This window comes from Pinus tabuliformis, chromosome 6 (assembly GCF_031772625.1).
Source record: "Pinus tabuliformis cultivar Carrire ecotype Pingquan chromosome 6, CPIR1, whole genome shotgun sequence".
Classification (NCBI taxonomy): domain Eukaryota; kingdom Viridiplantae; phylum Streptophyta; class Pinopsida; order Pinales; family Pinaceae; genus Pinus; species Pinus tabuliformis.
Window position 1 is genome coordinate 1718642968 of NC_142292.1, and position 9420 is coordinate 1718652387.

Here is a 9420-nt window from a genome sequence, read left to right on the forward strand (position 1 = left end):
AATATTTGACTAAGAAATATCCAGGAAAGATATGAAGACTCTAGTGGAAGTCTGAAAAAGATGGAGACCCTTGACAATCGATATCTTTGGGAAATGTGTCAACATGTATGCAAGATGATTATACCTACAGGAATATGTCATGATTAAAGACCGTCATAAAGGTAAGTCTGATTTAAGTGTTCATTTCTTATTTTGAATAAATATATGGATGGGCTTATGCAGGATTTCCAAAGGGAATAACTGTGAATGAATTCCAAGAGGACCATATAAAAGGATGTAAGATCCTTTTGGAAAATATGGCATGAAGAAGGAAACATGACATGAAGAAAGACAAGATGAAGACTAATATATCACTTTATGATGAAATGAATAATGACATGATTGACCCATGGATGAAAGTGATGGATGATCTGTGCCCTATGTAGAAGCCACAAAATATGAAGATTCCTTGACAAAGAAACTCTTGACATCGAAGGAAGGAGCTCTTCAAGAAGATGGTTGAGGAACTGTTGTGGGTCCCTCATTAAGAGGGAGCTTGAAAATAAGTTTCTTACTTGGAAGAAACTTTGAAATTCCTAAGCCAAGAGGGAGCTTAGGTACATTCCTTCCGTAGGAATGAGTACATTCCATTATTGGAATTGATATGTCCTCCCTAATTGAGAGGGAGAGATAGACACATAATTATGGTCTTAACTTGAAAGATAGAATGGAGGATTGGGAAATCTTTTGGCATCTGATACTCTTTGAGGATGAGATAGGGCATCCAAGATCAGAGTAGTCATGGATTGATATTCTTTGAGGACTGGCTATCTAAGATAAGAATAGTCTAAAGTAGGTAATTCTCTATGAACACTCGAGTGGAGTATTGATCTAGGTGGATATTGGTGGCCACCTGCCTATTCCACTTGGACCCCCAACACTGTCTCTTTCAATTTTTTCTATTTTCTTAATTGTAGCACAGTTTACTATTTTTGGCAATTTTTCAGGTCCTGAACTTCCGGAGCCATTTTGACGCCCTAAACAAAGTGTTTAGGGAAAACGGAGAGACTAAAAACATCCCAAACCAACTTGCTTGTTTTTTTTCAGCCTTCTCTTTGAGATCTTCGAAACAAGGTATTATGATAGCCAAATGGAGATCACATGCCAAAGTTACGACCCCGGGAAGTTGATGTACCAATTTACCCAAACAGGGCCCACAGTTTTGGCACTTCCTCTCCTAGGGTTAGGTTTTTGGATGTTTAGGGTTTTCCATTGTTTCTCAATAATAAATAGGCCTTTGAGCCTCATTGTAACACAATTCGGAGGCATGTAGCCACCACATCTCTTCTCAGAGATAAGCTACCATCACCCGAGCTAGTCTTATTTCCATTCTGTTTGTAAGCATATTTCAGTATTTGATATTAATGAAATGAAGTGGTATTTCTACTGTATCTTTGTATTTATGGTTATATCTCTAATTTTGTGCATCCCTGTTTAAATCCAGATCAAGTATGTACCTTAAGAGACAATGATTATGGTGTCTATGAATCATTGGTCTCACCGTCATTGTGCTATGATCATGTGGATAGAGTTGTTAGTCAAGGCCTTGCTATGTGACAATGCTAGTTGATATGATGCTAGACAAATGGGTTACTTATCTGATTCTTCTTATGAGAAATTATTTAGATTGAGAATGACCAAGTACCATTATGAATACCTGCCTAGTTAAGAGGGAGTGTTGAAAAGTGTAACTAGGTTCATTCTTCATAATGACATGTAATTATGATCTTTGTAAATAATGAAGAAGAAGAGACTAAAATTATTTTTGGAATGCCCTGCTCCATGGGTTTCATGAGCAAGAGATTTTATTTGTTAGTGGCTCCCATTGAGAGCCTTAGGATTTATCTTTAGAGCCAAAGAGTCAATGTCATGTATGAAGAGCTCTACTTGAGCATGTATATGAGTCTATTAAAGTGTCTAGAATCCCTCCAAATACAAGCACATTCCTCCTCTTCAAGTCGGCCTCCAAAATGAATGAAAGAACTCATGTTGGATCACCCTATGAAGACACACCTATTCGTTTTTATAGGTCGGCTTATTTATGGACATACTACTATATATATGAGTGTAGGGTCTTCACTTTTCCACAGAGACTTTCAGACATCTCTATGAAGTTTTCAGATGGGTAGAACATAAGATGAGTTCAAACTCCAGTACAGAGACAAGCTCGGATGATGCAGACAACGAGGATGTGTTTAAAGGGTGACCAAATTAAAGAGAAGCTCGGATCTCTCCCAGAATTTGGATCACAGAACACAAGACAAGTTAGATGTATCTCTGAAATTCGTGGGTATGATTACAATGACATGAAGTTCAGATCTATGTCTTGGTGCTAAGAATAAGTCTCTTATCAGTAGTATAATGAAGCTACAAAAAATTTGGTGTTATCTTTGATGACATGACAGTGAGATTTAGTGCTGCTACAATGATCACAGTTTGGTGACATGACAGTGATAAGTTTCTGTGGTGACAGTGACATGAAAGTTCATTTCTATGATAGGAGATGATCTCAGTTTATGTTAATGCTATGTATCGAAGAAGGTCGAAGTGGAAGAGGAGTCAAGAAGAAGGTTGACTATCAAGAGAGCTTGTGTCTTGGTCTTGGAGTGGCTAATAGGTCAAGGGTCTTGGTCTTGGTATTTGTCGATTGTAATCTCTATAAGAAGAATTTGTGCGGGTTTTCCTCTCAAAGAGTGAGAGGTTTTGGCCTTGGCTCATAGCCTACATGTTGTGTCTCTTGTCTATTTATGTTTGTGCACTGGTAGTTATTTGATGAAGAAGAGCACTAATAACTTAAGAAAATAGAAGATCCTAATTTAATAAAGTAAAAGATACTCACAAACAGTTACTAATAAAGAGAAATCACCTAAATTATGATGTCTTATATTTCTCAACACCCACAAATAACATGAGAACAATCTACACCATTGTTAGGAATTCTTGCCCAAGAATGACATCAAAGTCATCCATCTATAATATTATGAAGTCAAAAAGACCCTTACACTTATCCAAACAAATGTAATTTGTGGATGTTAGCCTAGTGACTACATTAGCCTTAAAATTGACTGTATTAATTGAACCATCACACAATCTAACTCTAAGGTTGAGTTCAATTGCCAACCCCTTCCACAAGAAGTTGTGCAAGGCACCAAGATCTGTATTGTATGTCTCAATTATGTTGATCAGGATTCAAACATGCATTTTCTATTAAAATTAAATTAAAATGATATAGTTCACATAAGAGGTCTTGGTCATGCTAAGAAGTAGTGGACAAGGCTTTTATATACCTATCTTTAGTAATTTTTCTACCATCATTCCCTACTATAATTTTTTGGATTCGAACTTTCACCCATCTTTCCTGCAAAAATACTTCATACAGTCTAGATCGTGGTATATACATTATTCCTCGTAATATAAAAAACTTGTTGGAGATGATGTTGACACTCAGTTAATTGATCCTTGTAGTTTTTAATTCTATTTTCCCACTTTTTCTCTTGAATGAGATACATTTGAAACCCATTTTTTCAAATTTTTGGATAACATATTGATGATCTTCCTTGTTGATGATGTCAAGGTCAAAGAGTTCTTCCTTGTTCCTCTAATTGGGAAGTTTAGGTTTGAGTTGAAAGAAAGCATAAGTATTTGTCATCACATCATCTAGAATTGCATTAATGAACTTATCAACAAAAATAATGATGTTGTCGGTTTTAGAAGTGGAAAAATCCTTTGCGTTGGGGTGTTCTTCATGGTTTCTCCCTAAAAAGATCTCTTCAGGCTTATCATGATAAGTCTTACCCTCATAATCATCCATATACCCATAATTTTGGCTCCTACCAGAGTCATAGGTATCATCATTAAACATTCTATCATTGGATTTAGGTTCCTCCTTTTTGGATGGCTATTTTTCTCTTAACATTTTTTTCCAATTCAGAGGATTGTTGCCTGGTTTCCATAAGTTGTTTCTCAAGTTTCATATTCTTTATTTTGAGATATTTTGTGATTCTAACCAACTTGAGATAAACAAGTTTATGATATAACCTAGACTTAGGTAGGGGGCAGGTCTTACCTTGTTGAATTTTGGAGGATGATCCATTGAGACATTTTCTTTGTACACGTCCTTAAGCTAGGGGTTCTGGAGTCTCCAACACCTCCTCATCTTTTCTATCAAATATTGTGATCCACATATTGTGATATTGGCTCAACCCTATCCAGTAGACTAATCAAATGGTGCCTTTTGCTTATATTTATATACCTTAGCTTTTGGAGACATTATCGTTCCAGTAAAAACTTTAATTTTCCCTTTTTCAAGACCAAAATATGCTGCTAAGTGAGGCATTGGTATCAAGGGAGGTTGACCCTAAATATTTGGCTTGTCTCATTGAGTTGACATACATGAAAGGTAATACCCTTACCTTAGGTTTTCTAGCTATAACGCTTGATAACACAAAGGTTCCCCATTGCCACTCATTCCCATCCACACACTCATAATTTACTTACCACAAGGATTTTAATAAGCCCGTGGTGGTAAAGGCATGCTTGTGCTTCTTGTTTCTTCAATGTATGGTCATCATTTTTCTAATATCTTCTTTAAATAATATGGGATATTGATGGGTTACTTCCCCTTTAGATGCAAGAATAGTTGTATATGGTAGTAATAAAAGTAGCTACATCAACGCCCACATGTAATGAATTTTTTAATATAGTATACTACCGTATCTTATGAAAATGTTAACATAGTCTTGGTGACACCTTTATGGAAGCTCTTTACTTTCTCTAGGTGCTAGAGAAATAGGTCCAATTTATCTTTGAAATATTCACCTTCTTATACCATCATTCCCCAACTCTAGGCAAGCTTGTTTCCCTAGTTATCGAAGATTCTATTACATCAAACTGGAGGACTCTAATCCCAGCCTAGACCCCATTGAAAGAGTGGATGAAATCTAGAGTAAGCTAAGGATCACCACTTTTAAACTATCGGAATAAGTAAAACCACCCAATATGAGCAAACAAAACAAATATTTTGGAATTAGCCGGCAGAGTATCAATTTTGTCAGGATCTTGACGATTGACATCCTCCCCATACTACATATAAAGACAATGTATTTGTTATTTGTACTGCTTGGATTTTAAAACACAAAGAACATGTTGCAATACTTATGTTGGAACAAATCCTTTTTTGTTGCACAACCCAAGCAATTTTAGTATCTAATAAAATGTAGCAATATTTAGAAGCTATTAATTGTCACTTGCCTGTGGATTCGTGCACTCATAATGGTGTTGTGTCATAATGATGTTGTTGAATTATGATTATATCTACAACCTTTTCAGTGATGATGCTACAGGATGATGTTACAAGAGTACATGTAATTTCCACTCTATACATAATTATACCACAAGAAAGTCTTCAAAATGAAACTATTTTATATTATCATAGAGTTGAGGGATCACACCACTAATAGTGGTGATGTATTTCAATCAATTCATATTGAAAATAATCATATAGCTTAATACTTGACTTTAAAAACGAAGCTTTGTAAATTATTACCACTTATGCCTCTTGTCATTAGGTGTGATTCGTTGCTACCATAGTTGTAGCTTGACTTTATCCTTTTGATAACTGGCAATTTTTTTATTGTGACTAATTGAGAATGTTATTTCAATGTATAAATGGAGGAATCCTCCTCCTATTGTGTTGGAAAAATTACACGGTCTAGCACTCTAATGTCTACCTTGGAGAAGTGTTTTTTATCCAATTCATGGGAACAATCACATAGTGACTTCAATATCATTTCATTCTTGTCTAAAATCCTTAGTTGATGAATGCAATTAGAAAATGAAATGAGCATTTGACTACTTTGAACCCCTTTATAATGAACTCATACATTTGTGGAATATGGACATTTACAACAGAATGTTTTTTGTAATATGAATGGTTTGAATTTTGGGGTTATAAAATAATGATGGTGATAGTGAGTGTTCTGCTATAGGTCAATAGTTTCAATATGCAGGATAATAATAGTGGAGTAGAGAAACATCAATTTAAGGCTTTGCATCACAATATTTGTGGTGCATAAGTTATAATGGTTATGGGGAGGACTTAAGGTATCATTATGTAACATCATTTAACTCAAATAAATTGTGAACTAGTCTAACTACTTAACTTTATAGAAAGATCAAAATGTATTTGATTGTTACCTTCATTGTTACTGAGTTTGAATGAATTTGTTCTTCCCTATCCTTGATCCTTTCTTGCCTTAAAAAAGAAACAAGTTACTTTTAGTACAAGGCCTATTTCTTGGAGAATCAAGAATTATTGCAACAAGTAAAGTATTATGTCATCCTTGGAAACAACAACACTACAACTAAGAAGAATCAAGGAAACTTCAATCTTAGAAAAAAATAGAGTACTCTATTGCTGCCACTCTTAAATATTCCTGCAAGTAACAACCAATATGATCACATCATGGCTCTGTATTCCTTTTGTTAGAATATTTTCTTCGAACTATAACCTCATGATGAAATAGATTTCTTGTGATCTTCAAAAACTTGACATAGGGTAGCTAGGCATAGATATGGAGATTCCCTTAGATGTGGTTTGATGTTATCAATTTTGTAACTTTATGAACCAATCAAGTGGCCATGTCTAGACAATATGAAGTTACTAGAATCAGTTCCTAGTATGATGATAATGTAATGAAACCATGAAGTTAGGCTATTAGGTAGGAGGCAAGAAAATGCAGTGAGAATGGTTGGGTTTGTCTTATAATAGAAAGGGTATCCCATAATTATGAACACAACTATCTAGGGTATAAGTTTATATATATAGATATATTCTCTCTCTCTTTGTTTTTCTTAACAAGTTTTGCTTGCCAAAAGATTGGTTTTCAAGCAAATGCTGAAAATTGTGCCTTAATGGCGTTTTCACAACTAGGTTATTTTATCCAAGAGACCTCAACCAATATTATTATTATTATTATTACTACTATTATATATTATATTATATTCAAGGTCATTTTTTAACTGCAGAATCAAATGGAGGGAGTAATATTTGGTGGGGTTCACGCTCGACTCACAACCTCTAAATCAACTTATTTTATCACATCTTGAATGAACTCCTCTTTGATATTGGCTTTCAATACAACCACAATCTATGGCCATTCACCATGAGTGGGGTTCTATTGTCATAAATAGTGAGGAGCTTAATAGATCCATTATCATAGATGGTATCAATATCATATGCTCCCAACCATCTAGTGCAAAATTTGCCTTTAAATTCCTTGATGTGGAGTCAAATAGTAGGGCCAAATCACCTTCCTTTAAACTACTTTTTCTTGATAAATACATCGTGCCACTTGGCTCTTTTTTATTGAATGAGGGATGTATGTTGGATACCATCTTGATGAATCTCATCAAGCTCATTAATTTGATATAGCTTCTGGTGTTGAGACTCTGAAAGGCCTAACCCTACTTGCATTGTGGTTCTAAAGGTCTTAATTTCAAATAATATCAAGAGAACCACATGTTTTCCATATACCACCAGCTTGTATGGAGTGAATCCTGTAGTATTCCTATGAGTAGTGCGATAAGCCCAAAGTGCCTCAAGAAGTCTATTTTCCCAATCCTTATGGTGTTGTTGGATGGTATTTGTAAAAATGGTTTCTAGCACTTGTTTGTTGCTCCTGCCTGACCATAATCTTAAGGATGATATGGGGTGGTCATATGATGTTTGATTTTGAATTGTTTCACAATATTCTAAATGAGTTGAGATGTGAACTGAGATCTTTGGTCAGTAACTATCTCTCAAGGGAACCTGAAAGGGATACAAATTTCTTCAGAGAGAAAAGTTGTTATTTCTTGTTCTGTTGCTTTCAGCAAGGCCTTGGCTTCGACCCATTTGGTGATGTAATTTGTGCATATGAGGATATACACCTTTTTCTTGGTCAAAATATTGATTGGACCTACAAATTCAAGGTCCCATCTTTCAAATGGATTAATTAAAAATTGAGGTTGCAATAGCATTTCATTTGATTGATTTGGTCAACCCATTTGTTGGAAACTATTGCAACTCTTTGTTGGGTGTGGAGCCTGATTATCTTTGTGATTTAGACATCTTGTTTTTAGCTGGGTGTATATGCAAGGAATATTGTACACCCGTCCACGCAGGGGGTGCAAGGGGGACTATCCCCTCCGACTCGGGGGTCTAGGGGCTAGCAGGCCCCCCATGGGGGTTCGAGGGAAACACCCTCGAAGCTAAAAGTAGATGAAAAATTGCCTTGTAAAATATTGTAATTTCGTAGTCAATCTGGGTTTCATTACGCAGATGATATGATGGTAGAATTTATGTTAATTTACGAATTTTTTCCCTAGAAAGCAACCCTCAATTTATATGATGGAATTGTGTTATGGTTGTGTATTATTATTCTGAGTGAGAAGGAGAGAGGATATTGTGTGAGAGTGAAGAGGAAATTACAGTAGATCTGTTTTAGGTTGTATCTCTTCATTTTGTTGGATAATATAAAAGGAAGAACTAGTTGTTTCTCCATGGACATAGCCCAAATTGGGTGAACCACATATATCTGTGTCTCTCTTGTTTTATGTGTTTATGTGTTTTATTCCCACAATATTTTATGTGTTACATTGCTCTGTGATTTAATTTTCTAACACTCTTAACCTACTACTTAGCATCCATATAAATGGTGGGCCAATAGTTATTCGAGGTGAAGCACTTGTCGTAAGTTAATAGTGTTATATTGTGAAGATGTGGAGGGGTAGATACCAATCCCAACACCATAATATTGGTGTAGCTAAAATCTTCTTTTCGAGGGCTTCAAAGGCCTCCCGTAAATGAACATCCCGAGAAGGCTCTACATTTTTTTAAAGCAATTGGAACAATGGTGATATTATTTTAGTAAATTCTTTTATTAATCTTCAATAATATCTCACATATCTTGAGAAACTATGAACTTCTTTTTGTGGTGATGATCCTGGAAGTTTTAGAATTACTTCAATCTTAGTAAGATCTACTCTATTCCCTATAAGTGATATGTTGTGATCTAAAACAATTTCCTCGGTAAGGAGCATTTGACACTTTTCATTAGTAAGAGAAAGATCAATTTTTTGGCACCTTAATAGAACCATTTCAAGGTTTCCAAAGGCTTCTTCAAGAGTTTCATTACATACAATGAATTCATCCATGTATATCTCAACATAATCATGGATCGAATTTGAGAAGATTCCAATGACAACCCTTTGAAAAGTAGTCATGGCATTACATAATCAAAAGGGTAACACTTGATAAGCATATGTTCCCCATCGAAAGGTGGAAGTAGTGTTCTCTTGGTCTTCAGGGGAAATCTAGATTTGATTGTAGCCACTAAATCT